The 13,617-nt window shown below is 34.3% G+C and overlaps 7 non-coding genes across 7 annotated transcripts; all 7 read left to right on the plus strand.

Moving 5' to 3' along the window:
- The first annotated feature begins 335 nt into the window (after positions 1–335).
- Positions 336–502, plus strand: LOC140050573 (U1 spliceosomal RNA). The gene has a single exon (XR_011845424.1). It is a non-coding gene; the product is annotated as a U1 spliceosomal RNA (small nuclear RNA).
- A 1,693-nt stretch (positions 503–2,195) lies between these two features.
- Positions 2,196–2,362, plus strand: LOC140050574 (U1 spliceosomal RNA). Its single transcript, XR_011845425.1, has one exon. It is a non-coding gene; the product is annotated as a U1 spliceosomal RNA (small nuclear RNA).
- Positions 2,363–4,055: 1,693 nt separating this feature from the next.
- LOC140050575 (U1 spliceosomal RNA) lies at positions 4,056–4,222 on the plus strand. The gene has a single exon (XR_011845426.1). It is a non-coding gene; the product is annotated as a U1 spliceosomal RNA (small nuclear RNA).
- A 1,693-nt stretch (positions 4,223–5,915) lies between these two features.
- Positions 5,916–6,082, plus strand: LOC140050578 (U1 spliceosomal RNA). Its single transcript, XR_011845427.1, has one exon. It is a non-coding gene; the product is annotated as a U1 spliceosomal RNA (small nuclear RNA).
- A 1,693-nt stretch (positions 6,083–7,775) lies between these two features.
- LOC140050602 (U1 spliceosomal RNA) lies at positions 7,776–7,942 on the plus strand. The gene has a single exon (XR_011845448.1). It is a non-coding gene; the product is annotated as a U1 spliceosomal RNA (small nuclear RNA).
- Positions 7,943–10,613: 2,671 nt separating this feature from the next.
- Positions 10,614–10,780, plus strand: LOC140050579 (U1 spliceosomal RNA). Its single transcript, XR_011845428.1, has one exon. It is a non-coding gene; the product is annotated as a U1 spliceosomal RNA (small nuclear RNA).
- Positions 10,781–12,473: 1,693 nt separating this feature from the next.
- LOC140050580 (U1 spliceosomal RNA) lies at positions 12,474–12,640 on the plus strand. Its single transcript, XR_011845429.1, has one exon. It is a non-coding gene; the product is annotated as a U1 spliceosomal RNA (small nuclear RNA).
- The last annotated feature ends 977 nt before the right edge of the window (positions 12,641–13,617 follow it).

A 13,617-nucleotide genomic window follows, 5' to 3' on the forward strand; every position in this document is an offset into this window, starting at 1 on the left:
CACAATAGAAACAATGGCTGCGTTGAGTAACGCGGGCGCAATCGCAACAATAAACAATTTTAAAACAATAGAAACGGTAAAGCAAAGAAAGCAGATGACACTTTAATGATTTGTCGGTATGAAATTACAACTTCCAATACTATTAAAAACAACTAGCATTTAAATTTAGTTGATATGAAAATATGTTTGAGAATAGACTACAGTTAATGTAAGTTACAGAAGAGTATATTACTATTTACATTATGACACTGTAACTGAATATAAATACCAGAATGACACTTGTACAACGATACCAAGCCAATATGTCAGCTAAGAAGGTGGTATGGCGTTTAAGCATACTTACCTGGCACAGGAGCGACTTTGATCAGGAAGGAATGTCCTCCCAAGATGAGGCCTCAGCATTGCACACACGGCTGCGGTTGACCCTTGCGATTCCCCCAAACGTGGGGAACTCGGGTGTATAATTTATGGTAGCGGGGGACTGCGTTCGCGCTAACCCCCACCCCAATTCGACATTAATATTAGATAAGCCTATGCAGTTCACGATAATCGTTAGTTTAATTAAGAACACTTGATATATAACTATTTATGGTTACATTATCTGTTTTGAAACTTTGTTGGTTTGTAACTATTTATTTTCCCTTAACAACTATTGGTATAGCATATTGACAGGCGTTGAACGCTTCATAATTATTTCGAAGCGTACGAAGAATAATATCAAACTCTAGATTAAACAAAATCAAGTAGTCTATTATAGAACTTAGGTATTTAAATAATTTTATTACTTTCTGTTAAACGATAATTATATTTCACTTACAATATGTATTAAATGCTATTTATTTATAGATATTTTATTTATTTACATGTCATATTGTTCTTTTCGAAGAAGTTTGGCGATAGAAAACCTTTGACATTTTAGACTCAATGATGAAGACGTAGTATGTACAGCGTTTAATTGTTCTGTTTCAGTTTGTAAGCAATGCTGTTTTTCTTCGCCATTTCTATCGCTGCAATTCAAGTGGTTTATGGATTGGAGATCTAGCTCCATCGGTGCATTGCGTGATATCGTATACAGGTATGCCACCCACTCGTTGTAAGTGTTGGATGTTACGTGGTACTTCGTTCCATTCACTATAATGATATATGGCAGATAGTATTGCCAACCGTCTGTCAATCGATACCTATAACAAGAAAACAACATTATTTATTAATAACGATGATCATGTAAATAAATAATAAGGATAATCAATGGTATTTCTGTTAAAATTACAAATGTAAGGAGCATTACTAGTAAAATGACAAAAGTACTGTAACCGAATAAGAAATGTAAGTAAGTTGCAGGCAGTGAGTTTTATTTAAGAAAAGGTTATTACAAATAATGTGGTAGAAAGAAGTTTCGTATCGATCAGTAAATTACCTCTAAAGGCCAACATTGTTATTGCAATGAATAAGTTGGTTTAATAATGTAAATCACATACCTGTGTCTGTCAACCTTTTCGATATACGGAGATTCACTGAAGATCTGTCGAACACATTCTCTGACATTCCTCATATTATACTTCTCCGGACAAATTTTATCAATAATGTGCAGCACGTTTAGAGAACCGCTGGTAGTATCTGGACAACGGAGAAGAGCCGCCACAACAAGTTCTTGAAATGAGAGAGGCATCATCAATGTATCGGTGAGATCGGAGAACATCATGCAAGACATATTTAGGTTATTCGTCGTTCGGATAATAGTCGAATGGTAGCTTTTCAGATAATTCAGTTGACTTTAATAGTTGAATGCCGTAGAAATCAAAGGCACACCATTTTATAAATGTCTTTGTCGGTTAGATATTAATGAAAGAACAAGAAAAACACAATAGAAACAATGGCTGCGTTGAGTAACGCGGGCGCAATCGCAACAATAAACAATTTTAAAACAATAGAAACGGTAAAGCAAAGAAAGCAGATGACACTTTAATGATTTGTCGGTATGAAATTACAACTTCCAATACTATTAAAAACAACTAGCATTTAAATTTAGTTGATATGAAAATATGTTTGAGAATAGACTACAGTTAATGTAAGTTACAGAAGAGTATATTACTATTTACATTATGACACTGTAACTGAATATAAATACCAGAATGACACTTGTACAACGATACCAAGCCAATATGTCAGCTAAGAAGGTGGTATGGCGTTTAAGCATACTTACCTGGCACAGGAGCGACTTTGATCAGGAAGGAATGTCCTCCCAAGATGAGGCCTCAGCATTGCACACACGGCTGCGGTTGACCCTTGCGATTCCCCCAAACGTGGGGAACTCGGGTGTATAATTTATGGTAGCGGGGGACTGCGTTCGCGCTAACCCCCACCCCAATTTGACATTAATATTAGATAAGCCTATGCAGTTCACGATAATCGTTAGTTTAATTAAGAACACTTGATATATAACTATTTATGGTTACATTATCTGTTTTGAAACTTTGTTGGTTTGTAACTATTTATTTTCCCTTAACAACTATTGGTATAGCATATTGACAGGCGTTGAACGCTTCATAATTATTTCGAAGCGTACGAAGAATAATATCAAACTCTAGATTAAACAAAATCAAGTAGTCTATTATAGAACTTAGGTATTTAAATAATTTTATTACTTTCTGTTAAACGATAATTATATTTCACTTACAATATGTATTAAATGCTATTTATTTATAGATATTTTATTTATTTACATGTCATAGTGTTCTTTTCGAAGAAGTTTGGCGATAGAAAACCTTTGACATTTTAGACTCAATGATGAAGACGTAGTATGTACAGCGTTTAATTGTTCTGTTTCAGTTTGTAAGCAATGCTGTTTTTCTTCGCCATTTCTATCGCTGCAATTCAAGTGGTTTATGGATTGGAGATCTAGCTCCATCGGTGCATTGCGTGATATCGTATACAGGTATGCCACCCACTCGTTGTAAGTGTTGGATGTTACGTGGTACTTCGTTCCATTCACTATAATGATATATGGCAGATAGTATTGCCAACCGTCTGTCAATCGATACCTATAACAAGAAAACAACATTATTTATTAATAACGATGATCATGTAAATAAATAATAAGGATAATCAATGGTATTTCTGTTAAAATTACAAATGTAAGGAGCATTACTAGTAAAATGACAAAAGTACTGTAACCGAATAAGAAATGTAAGTAAGTTGCAGGCAGTGAGTTTTATTTAAGAAAAGGTTATTACAAATAATGTGGTAGAAAGAAGTTTCGTATCGATCAGTAAATTACCTCTAAAGGCCAACATTGTTATTGCAATAAATAAGTTGGTTTAATAATGTAAATCACATACCTGTGTCTGTCAACCTTTTCGATATACGGAGATTCACTGAAGATCTGTCGAACACATTCTCTGACATTCCTCATATTATACTTCTCCGGACAAATTTTATCAATAATGTGCAGCACGTTTAGAGAACCGCTGGTAGTATCTGGACAACGGAGAAGAGCCGCCACAACAAGTTCTTGAAATGAGAGAGGCATCATCAATGTATCGGTGAGATCGGAGAACATCATGCAAGACATATTTAGGTTATTCGTCGTTCGGATAATAGTCGAATGGTAGCTTTTCAAATAATTCAGTTGACTTTAATAGTTGAATGCCGTAGAAATCAAAGGCACACCATTTTATAAATGTCTTTGTCGGTTAGATATTAATGAAAGAACAAGAAAAACACAATAGAAACAATGGCTGCGTTGAGTAACGCGGGCGCAATCGCAACAATAAACAATTTTAAAACAATAGAAACGGTAAAGCAAAGAAAGCAGATGACACTTTAATGATTTGTCGGTATGAAATTACAACTTCCAATACTATTAAAAACAACTAGCATTTAAATTTAGTTGATATGAAAATATGTTTGAGAATAGACTACAGTTAATGTAAGTTACAGAAGAGTATATTACTATTTACATTATGACACTGTAACTGAATATAAATACCAGAATGACACTTGTACAACGATACCAAGCCAATATGTCAGCTAAGAAGGTGGTATGGCGTTTAAGCATACTTACCTGGCACAGGAGCGACTTTGATCAGGAAGGAATGTCCTCCCAAGATGAGGCCTCAGCATTGCACACACGGCTGCGGTTGACCCTTGCGATTCCCCCAAACGTGGGGAACTCGGGTGTATAATTTATGGTAGCGGGGGACTGCGTTCGCGCTAACCCCCACCCCAATTCGACATTAATATTAGATAAGCCTATGCAGTTCACGATAATCGTTAGTTTAATTAAGAACACTTGATATATAACTATTTATGGTTACATTATCTGTTTTGAAACTTTGTTGGTTTGTAACTATTTATTTTCCCTTAACAACTATTGGTATAGCATATTGACAGGCGTTGAACGCTTCATAATTATTTCGAAGCGTACGAAGAATAATATCAAACTCTAGATTAAACAAAATCAAGTAGTCTATTATAGAACTTAGGTATTTAAATAATTTTATTACTTTCTGTTAAACGATAATTATATTTCACTTACAATATGTATTAAATGCTATTTATTTATAGATATTTTATTTATTTACATGTCATATTGTTCTTTTCGAAGAAGTTTGGCGATAGAAAACCTTTGACATTTTAGACTCAATGATGAAGACGTAGTATGTACAGCGTTTAATTGTTCTGTTTCAGTTTGTAAGCAATGCTGTTTTTCTTCGCCATTTCTATCGCTGCAATTCAAGTGGTTTATGGATTGGAGATCTAGCTCCATCGGTGCATTGCGTGATATCGTATACAGGTATGCCACCCACTCGTTGTAAGTGTTGGATGTTACGTGGTACTTCGTTCCATTCACTATAATGATATATGGCAGATAGTATTGCCAACCGTCTGTCAATCGATACCTATAACAAGAAAACAACATTATTTATTAATAACGATGATCATGTAAATAAATAATAAGGATAATCAATGGTATTTCTGTTAAAATTACAAATGTAAGGAGCATTACTAGTAAAATGACAAAAGTACTGTAACCGAATAAGTAATGTAAGTAAGTTGCAGGCAGTGAGTTTTATTTAAGAAAAGGTTATTACAAATAATGTGGTAGAAAGAAGTTTCGTATCGATCAGTAAATTACCTGTAAAGGCCAACATTGTTATTGCAATGAATAAGTTGGTTTAATAATGTAAATCACATACCTGTGTCTGTCAACCTTTTCGATATACGGAGATTCACTGAAGATCTGTCGAACACATTCTCTGACATTCCTCATATTATACTTCTCCGGACAAATTTTATCAATAATGTGCAGCACGTTTAGAGAACCGCTGGTAGTATCTGGACAACGGAGAAGAGCCGCCACAACAAGTTCTTGAAATGAGAGAGGCATCATCAATGTATCGGTGAGATCGGAGAACATCATGCAAGACATATTTAGGTTATTCGTCGTTCGGATAATAGTCGAATGGTAGCTTTTCAGATAATTCAGTTGACTTTAATAGTTGAATGCCGTAGAAATCAAAGGCACACCATTTTATAAATGTCTTTGTCGGTTAGATATTAATGAAAGAACAAGAAAAACACAATAGAAACAATGGCTGCGTTGAGTAACGCGGGCGCAATCGCAACAATAAACAATTTTAAAACAATAGAAACGGTAAAGCAAAGAAAGCAGATGACACTTTAATGATTTGTCGGTATGAAATTACAACTTCCAATACTATTAAAAACAACTAGCATTTAAATTTAGTTGATATGAAAATATGTTTGAGAATAGACTACAGTTAATGTAAGTTACAGAAGAGTATATTACTATTTACATTATGACACTGTAACTGAATATAAATACCAGAATGACACTTGTACAACGATACCAAGCCAATATGTCAGCTAAGAAGGTGGTATGGCGTTTAAGCATACTTACCTGGCACAGGAGCGACTTTGATCAGGAAGGAATGTCCTCCCAAGATGAGGCCTCAGCATTGCACACACGGCTGCGGTTGACCCTTGCGATTCCCCCAAACGTGGGGAACTCGGGTGTATAATTTATGGTAGCGGGGGACTGCGTTCGCGCTAACCCCCACCCCAATTCGACATTAATATTAGATAAGCCTATGCAGTTCACGATAATCGTTAGTTTAATTAAGAACACTTGATATATAACTATTTATGGTTACATTATCTGTTTTGAAACTTTGTTGGTTTGTAACTATTTATTTTTCCTTAACAACTATTGGTATAGCATATTGACAGGCGTTGAACGCTTCATAATTATTTCGAAGCGTACGAAGAATAATATCAAACTCTAGATTAAACAAAATCAAGTAGTCTATTATAGAACTTAGGTATTTAAATAATTTTATTACTTTCTGTTAAACGATAATTATATTTCACTTACAATATGTATTAAATGCTATTTATTTATAGATATTTTATTTATTTACATGTCATATTGTTCTTTTCGAAGAAGTTTGGCGATAGAAAACCTTTGACATTTTAGACTCAATGATGAAGACGTAGTATGTACAGCGTTTAATTGTTCTGTTTCAGTTTGTAAGCAATGCTGTTTTTCTTCGCCATTTCTATCGCTGCAATTCAAGTGGTTTATGGATTGGAGATCTAGCTCCATCGGTGCATTGCGTGATATCGTATACAGGTATGCCACCCACTCGTTGTAAGTGTTGGATGTTACGTGGTACTTCGTTCCATTCACTATAATGATATATGGCAGATAGTATTGCCAACCGTCTGTCAATCGATACCTATAACAAGAAAACAACATTATTTATTAATAACGATGATCATGTAAATAAATAATAAGGATAATCAATGGTATTTCTGTTAAAATTACAAATGTAAGGAGCATTACTAGTAAAATGACAAAAGTACTGTAACCGAATAAGAAATGTAAGTAAGTTGCAGGCAGTGAGTTTTATTTAAGAAAAGGTTATTACAAATAATGTGGTAGAAAGAAGTTTCGTATCGATCAGTAAATTACCTCTAAAGGCCAACATTGTTATTGCAATGAATAAGTTGGTTTAATAATGTAAATCACATACCTGTGTCTGTCAACCTTTTCGATATACGGAGATTCACTGAAGATCTGTCGAACACATTCTCTGACATTCCTCATATTATACTTCTCCGGACAAATTTTATCAATAATGTGCAGCACGTTTAGAGAACCGCTGGTAGTATCTGGACAACGGAGAAGAGCCGCCACAACAAGTTCTTGAAATGAGAGAGGCATCATTAATGTATCGGTGAGATCGGAGAACATCATGCAAGACATATTTAGGTTATTTGTCGTTCGGATAATAGTCGAATGGTAGCTTTTTAGATAATTCAGTTGACTTTAATAGTTGAATGCCGTAGAAATCAAAGGCACACCATTTTATAAATGTCTTTGTCGGTTAGATATTAATGAAAGAACAAGAAAAACACAATAGAAACAATGGCTGCGTTGAGTAACGCGGGCGCAATCGCAACAATAAACAATTTTAAAACAATAGAAACGGTAAAGCAAAGAAAGCAGATGACACTTTAATGATTTGTCGGTATGAAATTACAACTTCCAATACTATTAAAAACAACTAGCATTTAAATTTAGTTGATATGAAAATATGTTTGAGAATAGACTACAGTTAATGTAAGTTACAGAAGAGTATATTACTATTTACATTATGACACTGTAACTGAATATAAATACCAGAATGACACTTGTACAACGATACCAAGCCAATATGTCAGCTAAGAAGGTGGTATGGCGTTTAAGCATACTTACCTGGCACAGGAGCGACTTTGACCAGGAAGGAATGTCCTCTCAAGATGAGGCCTCAGCATTGCACACACGGCTGCGGTTGACCCTTGCGATTCCCCCAAACGTGGGGAACTCGGGTGTATAATTTATGGTAGCGGGGGACTGCGTTCGCGCTAACCCCCACCCCAATTCGACATTAATATTAGATAAGCCTATGCAGTTCACGATAATCGTTAGTTTAATTAAGAACACTTGATATATAACTATTTATGGTTACATTATCTGTTTTGAAACTTTGTTGGTTTGTAACTATTTATTTTCCCTTAACAACTATTGGTATAGCATATTGACAGGCGTTGAACGCTTCATAATTATTTCGAAGCGTACGAAGAATAATATCAAACTCTAGATTAAACAAAATCAAGTAGTCTATTATAGAACTTAGGTATTTAAATAATTTTATTACTTTCTGTTAAACGATAATTATATTTCACTTACAATATGTATTAAATGCTATTTATTTATAGATACTTTATTTATTTACATGTCATATTGTTCTTTTCGAAGAAGTTTGGCGATAGAAAACCTTTGACATTTTAGACTCAATGATGAAGACGTAGTATGTACAGCGTTTAATTGTTCTGTTTCAGTTTGTAAGCAATGCTGTTTTTCTTCGCCATTTCTATCGCTGCAATTCAAGTGGTTTATGGATTGGAGATCTAGCTCCATCGGTGCATTGCGTGATATCGTATACAGGTATGCCACCCACTCGTTGTAAGTGTTGGATGTTACGTGGTACTTCGTTCCATTCACTATAATGATATATGGCAGATAGTATTGCCAACCGTCTGTCAATCGATACCTATAACAAGAAAACAACATTATTTATTAATAACGATGATCATGTAAATAAATAATAAGGATAATCAATGGTATTTCTGTTAAAATTACAAATGTAAGGAGCATTACTAGTAAAATGACAAAAGTACTGTAACCGAATAAGAAATGTAAGTAAGTTGCAGGCAGTGAGTTTTATTTAAGAAAAGGTTATTACAAATAATGTGGTAGAAAGAAGTTTCGTATCGATCAGTAAATTACCTCTAAAGGACAACATTGTTATTGCAATGAATAAGCGGGGGACTGCGTTCGCGCTAACCCCCACCCCAATTCGACATTAATATTAGATAAGCCTATGCAGTTCACGATAATCGTTAGTTTAATTAAGAACACTTGATATATAACTATTTATGGTTACATTATCTGTTTTGAAACTTTGTTGGTTTGTAACTATTTATTTTCCCTTAACAACTATTGGTATAGCATATTGACAGGCGTTGAACGCTTCATAATTATTTCGAAGCGTACGAAGAATAATATCAAACTCTAGATTAAACAAAATCAAGTAGTCTATTATAGAACTTAGGTATTTAAATAATTTTATTACTTTCTGTTAAACGATAATTATATTTCACTTACAATATGTATTAAATGCTATTTATTTATAGATACTTTATTTATTTACATGTCATATTGTTCTTTTCGAAGAAGTTTGGCGATAGAAAACCTTTGACATTTTAGACTCAATGATGAAGACGTAGTATGTACAGCGTTTAATTGTTCTGTTTCAGTTTGTAAGCAATGCTGTTTTTCTTCGCCATTTCTATCGCTGCAATTCAAGTGGTTTATGGATTGGAGATCTAGCTCCATCGGTGCATTGCGTGATATCGTATACAGGTATGCCACCCACTCGTTGTAAGTGTTGGATGTTACGTGGTACTTCGTTCCATTCACTATAATGATATATGGCAGATAGTATTGCCAACCGTCTGTCAATCGATACCTATAACAAGAAAACAACATTATTTATTAATAACGATGATCATGTAAATAAATAATAAGGATAATCAATGGTATTTCTGTTAAAATTACAAATGTAAGGAGCATTACTAGTAAAATGACAAAAGTACTGTAACCGAATAAGAAATGTAAGTAAGTTGCAGGCAGTGAGTTTTATTTAAGAAAAGGTTATTACAAATAATGTGGTAGAAAGAAGTTTCGTATCGATCAGTAAATTACCTCTAAAGGCCAACATTGTTATTGCAATGAATAAGTTGGTTTAATAATGTAAATCACATACCTGTGTCTGTCAACCTTTTCGATATACGGAGATTCACTGAAGATCTGTCGAACACATTCTCTGACATTCCTCATATTATACTTCTCCGGACAAATTTTATCAATAATGTGCAGCACGTTTAGAGAACCGCTGGTAGTATCTGGACAACGGAGAAGAGCCGCCACAACAAGTTCTTGAAATGAGAGAGGCATCATCAATGTATCGGTGAGATCGGAGAACATCATGCAAGACATATTTAGGTTATTCGTCGTTCGGATAATAGTCGAATGGTAGCTTTTCAGATAATTCAGTTGACTTTAATAGTTGAATGCCGTAGAAATCAAAGGCACACCATTTTATAAATGTCTTTGTCGGTTAGATATTAATGAAAGAACAAGAAAAACACAATAGAAACAATGGCTGCGTTGAGTAACGCGGGCGCAATCGCAACAATAAACAATTTTAAAACAATAGAAACGGTAAAGCAAAGAAAGCAGATGACACTTTAATGATTTGTCGGTATGAAATTACAACTTCCAATACTATTAAAAACAACTAGCATTTAAATTTAGTTGATATGAAAATATGTTTGAGAATAGACTACAGTTAATGTAAGTTACAGAAGAGTATATTACTATTTACATTATGACACTGTAACTGAATATAAATACCAGAATGACACTTGTACAACGATACCAAGCCAATATGTCAGCTAAGAAGGTGGTATGGCGTTTAAGCATACTTACCTGGCACAGGAGCGACTTTGATCAGGAAGGAATGTCCTCCCAAGATGAGGCCTCAGCATTGCACACACGGCTGCGGTTGACCCTTGCGATTCCCCCAAACGTGGGGAACTCGGGTGTATAATTTATGGTAGCGGGGGACTGCGTTCGCGCTAACCCCCACCCCAATTCGACATTAATATTAGATAAGCCTATGCAGTTCACGATAATCGTTAGTTTAATTAAGAACACTTGATATATAACTATTTATGGTTACATTATCTGTTTTGAAACTTTGTTGGTTTGTAACTATTTATTTTCCCTTAACAACTATTGGTATAGCATATTGACAGGCGTTGAACGCTTCATAATTATTTCGAAGCGTACGAAGAATAATATCAAACTCTAGATTAAACAAAATCAAGTAGTCTATTATAGAACTTAGGTATTTAAATAATTTTATTACTTTCTGTTAAACGATAATTATATTTCACTTACAATATGTATTAAATGCTATTTATTTATAGATACTTTATTTATTTACATGTCATATTGTTCTTTTCGAAGAAGTTTGGCGATAGAAAACCTTTGACATTTTAGACTCAATGATGAAGACGTAGTATGTACAGCGTTTAATTGTTCTGTTTCAGTTTGTAAGCAATGCTGTTTTTCTTCGCCATTTCTATCGCTGCAATTCAAGTGGTTTATGGATTGGAGATCTAGCTCCATCGGTGCATTGCGTGATATCGTATACAGGTATGCCACCCACTCGTTGTAAGTGTTGGATGTTACGTGGTACTTCGTTCCATTCACTATAATGATATATGGCAGATAGTATTGCCAACCGTCTGTCAATCGATACCTATAACAAGAAAACAACATTATTTATTAATAACGATGATCATGTAAATAAATAATAAGGATAATCAATGGTATTTCTGTTAAAATTACAAATGTAAGGAGCATTACTAGTAAAATGACAAAAGTACTGTAACCGAATAAGAAATGTAAGTAAGTTGCAGGCAGTGAGTTTTATTTAAGAAAAGGTTATTACAAATAATGTGGTAGAAAGAAGTTTCGTATCGATCAGTAAATTACCTCTAAAGGCCAACATTGTTATTGCAATGAATAAGTTGGTTTAATAATGTAAATCACATACCTGTGTCTGTCAACCTTTTCGATATACGGAGATTCACTGAAGATCTGTCGAACACATTCTCTGACATTCCTCATATTATACTTCTCCGGACAAATTTTATCAATAATGTGCAGCACGTTTAGAGAACCGCTGGTAGTATCTGGACAACGGAGAAGAGCCGCCACAACAAGTTCTTGAAATGAGAGAGGCATCATCAATGTATCGGTGAGATCGGAGAACATCATGCAAGACATATTTAGGTTATTCGTCGTTCGGATAATAGTCGAATGGTAGCTTTTCAGATAATTCAGTTGACTTTAATAGTTGAATGCCGTAGAAATCAAAGGCACACCATTTTATAAATGTCTTTGTCGGTTAGATATTAATGAAAGAACAAGAAAAACACAATAGAAACAATGGCTGCGTTGAGTAACGCGGGCGCAATCGCAACAATAAACAATTTTAAAACAATAGAAACGGTAAAGCAAAGAAAGCAGATGACACTTTAATGATTTGTCGGTATGAAATTACAACTTCCAATACTATTAAAAACAACTAGCATTTAAATTTAGTTGATATGAAAATATGTTTGAGAATAGACTACAGTTAATGTAAGTTACAGAAGAGTATATTACTATTTACATTATGACACTGTAACTGAATATAAATACCAGAATGACACTTGTACAACGATACCAAGCCAATATGTCAGCTAAGAAGGTGGTATGGCGTTTAAGCATACTTACCTGGCACAGGAGCGACTTTGATCAGGAAGGAATGTCCTCCCAAGATGAGGCCTCAGCATTGCACACACGGCTGCGGTTGACCCTTGCGATTCCCCCAAACGTGGGGAACTCGGGTGTATAATTTATGGTAGCGGGGGACTGCGTTCGCGCTAACCCCCACCCCAATTCGACATTAATATTAGATAAGCCTATGCAGTTCACGATAATCGTTAGTTTAATTAAGAACACTTGATATATAACTATTTATGGTTAAATTATCTGTTTTGAAACTTTGTTGGTTTGTAACTATTTATTTTCCCTTAACAACTATTGGTATAGCATATTGACAGGCGTTGAACGCTTCATAATTATTTCGAAGCGTACGAAGAATAATATCAAACTCTAGATTAAACAAAATCAAGTAGTCTATTATAGAACTTAGGTATTTAAATAATTTTATTACTTTCTGTTAAACGATAATTATATTTCACTTACAATATGTATTAAATGCTATTTATTTATAGATATTTTATTTATTTACATGTCATATTGTTCTTTTCGAAGAAGTTTGGCGATAGAAAACCTTTGACATTTTAGACTCAATGATGAAGACGTAGTATGTACAGCGTTTAATTGTTCTGTTTCAGTTTGTAAGCAATGCTGTTTTTCTTCGCCATTTCTATCGCTGCAATTCAAGTGGTTTATGGATTGGAGATCTAGCTCCATCGGTGCATTGCGTGATATCGTATACAGGTATGCCACCCACTCGTTGTAAGTGTTGGATGTTACGTGGTACTTCGTTCCATTCACTATAATGATATATGGCAGATAGTATTGCCAACCGTCTGTCAATCGATACCTATAACAAGAAAACAACATTATTTATTAATAACGATGATCATGTAAATAAATAATGATAATCAATGGTATTTCTGTTAAAATTACAAATGTAAGGAGCATTACTAGTAAAATGACAAAAGTACTGTAACCGAATAAGAAATGTAAGTAAGTTGCAGGCAGTGAGTTTTATTTAAGAAAAGGTTATTACAAATAATGTGGTAGAAAGAAGTTTCGTATCGATCAGTAAATTACCTCTAAAGGCCAACATTGTTATTGCAATGAATAAGTTGGTTTAATAATGTAAATCACATACCTGT

The sequence above is a fragment of the Antedon mediterranea genome, chromosome 5, assembly GCF_964355755.1.
Source record: "Antedon mediterranea chromosome 5, ecAntMedi1.1, whole genome shotgun sequence".
Taxonomy (NCBI): Eukaryota; Metazoa; Echinodermata; class Crinoidea; order Comatulida; family Antedonidae; genus Antedon; species Antedon mediterranea.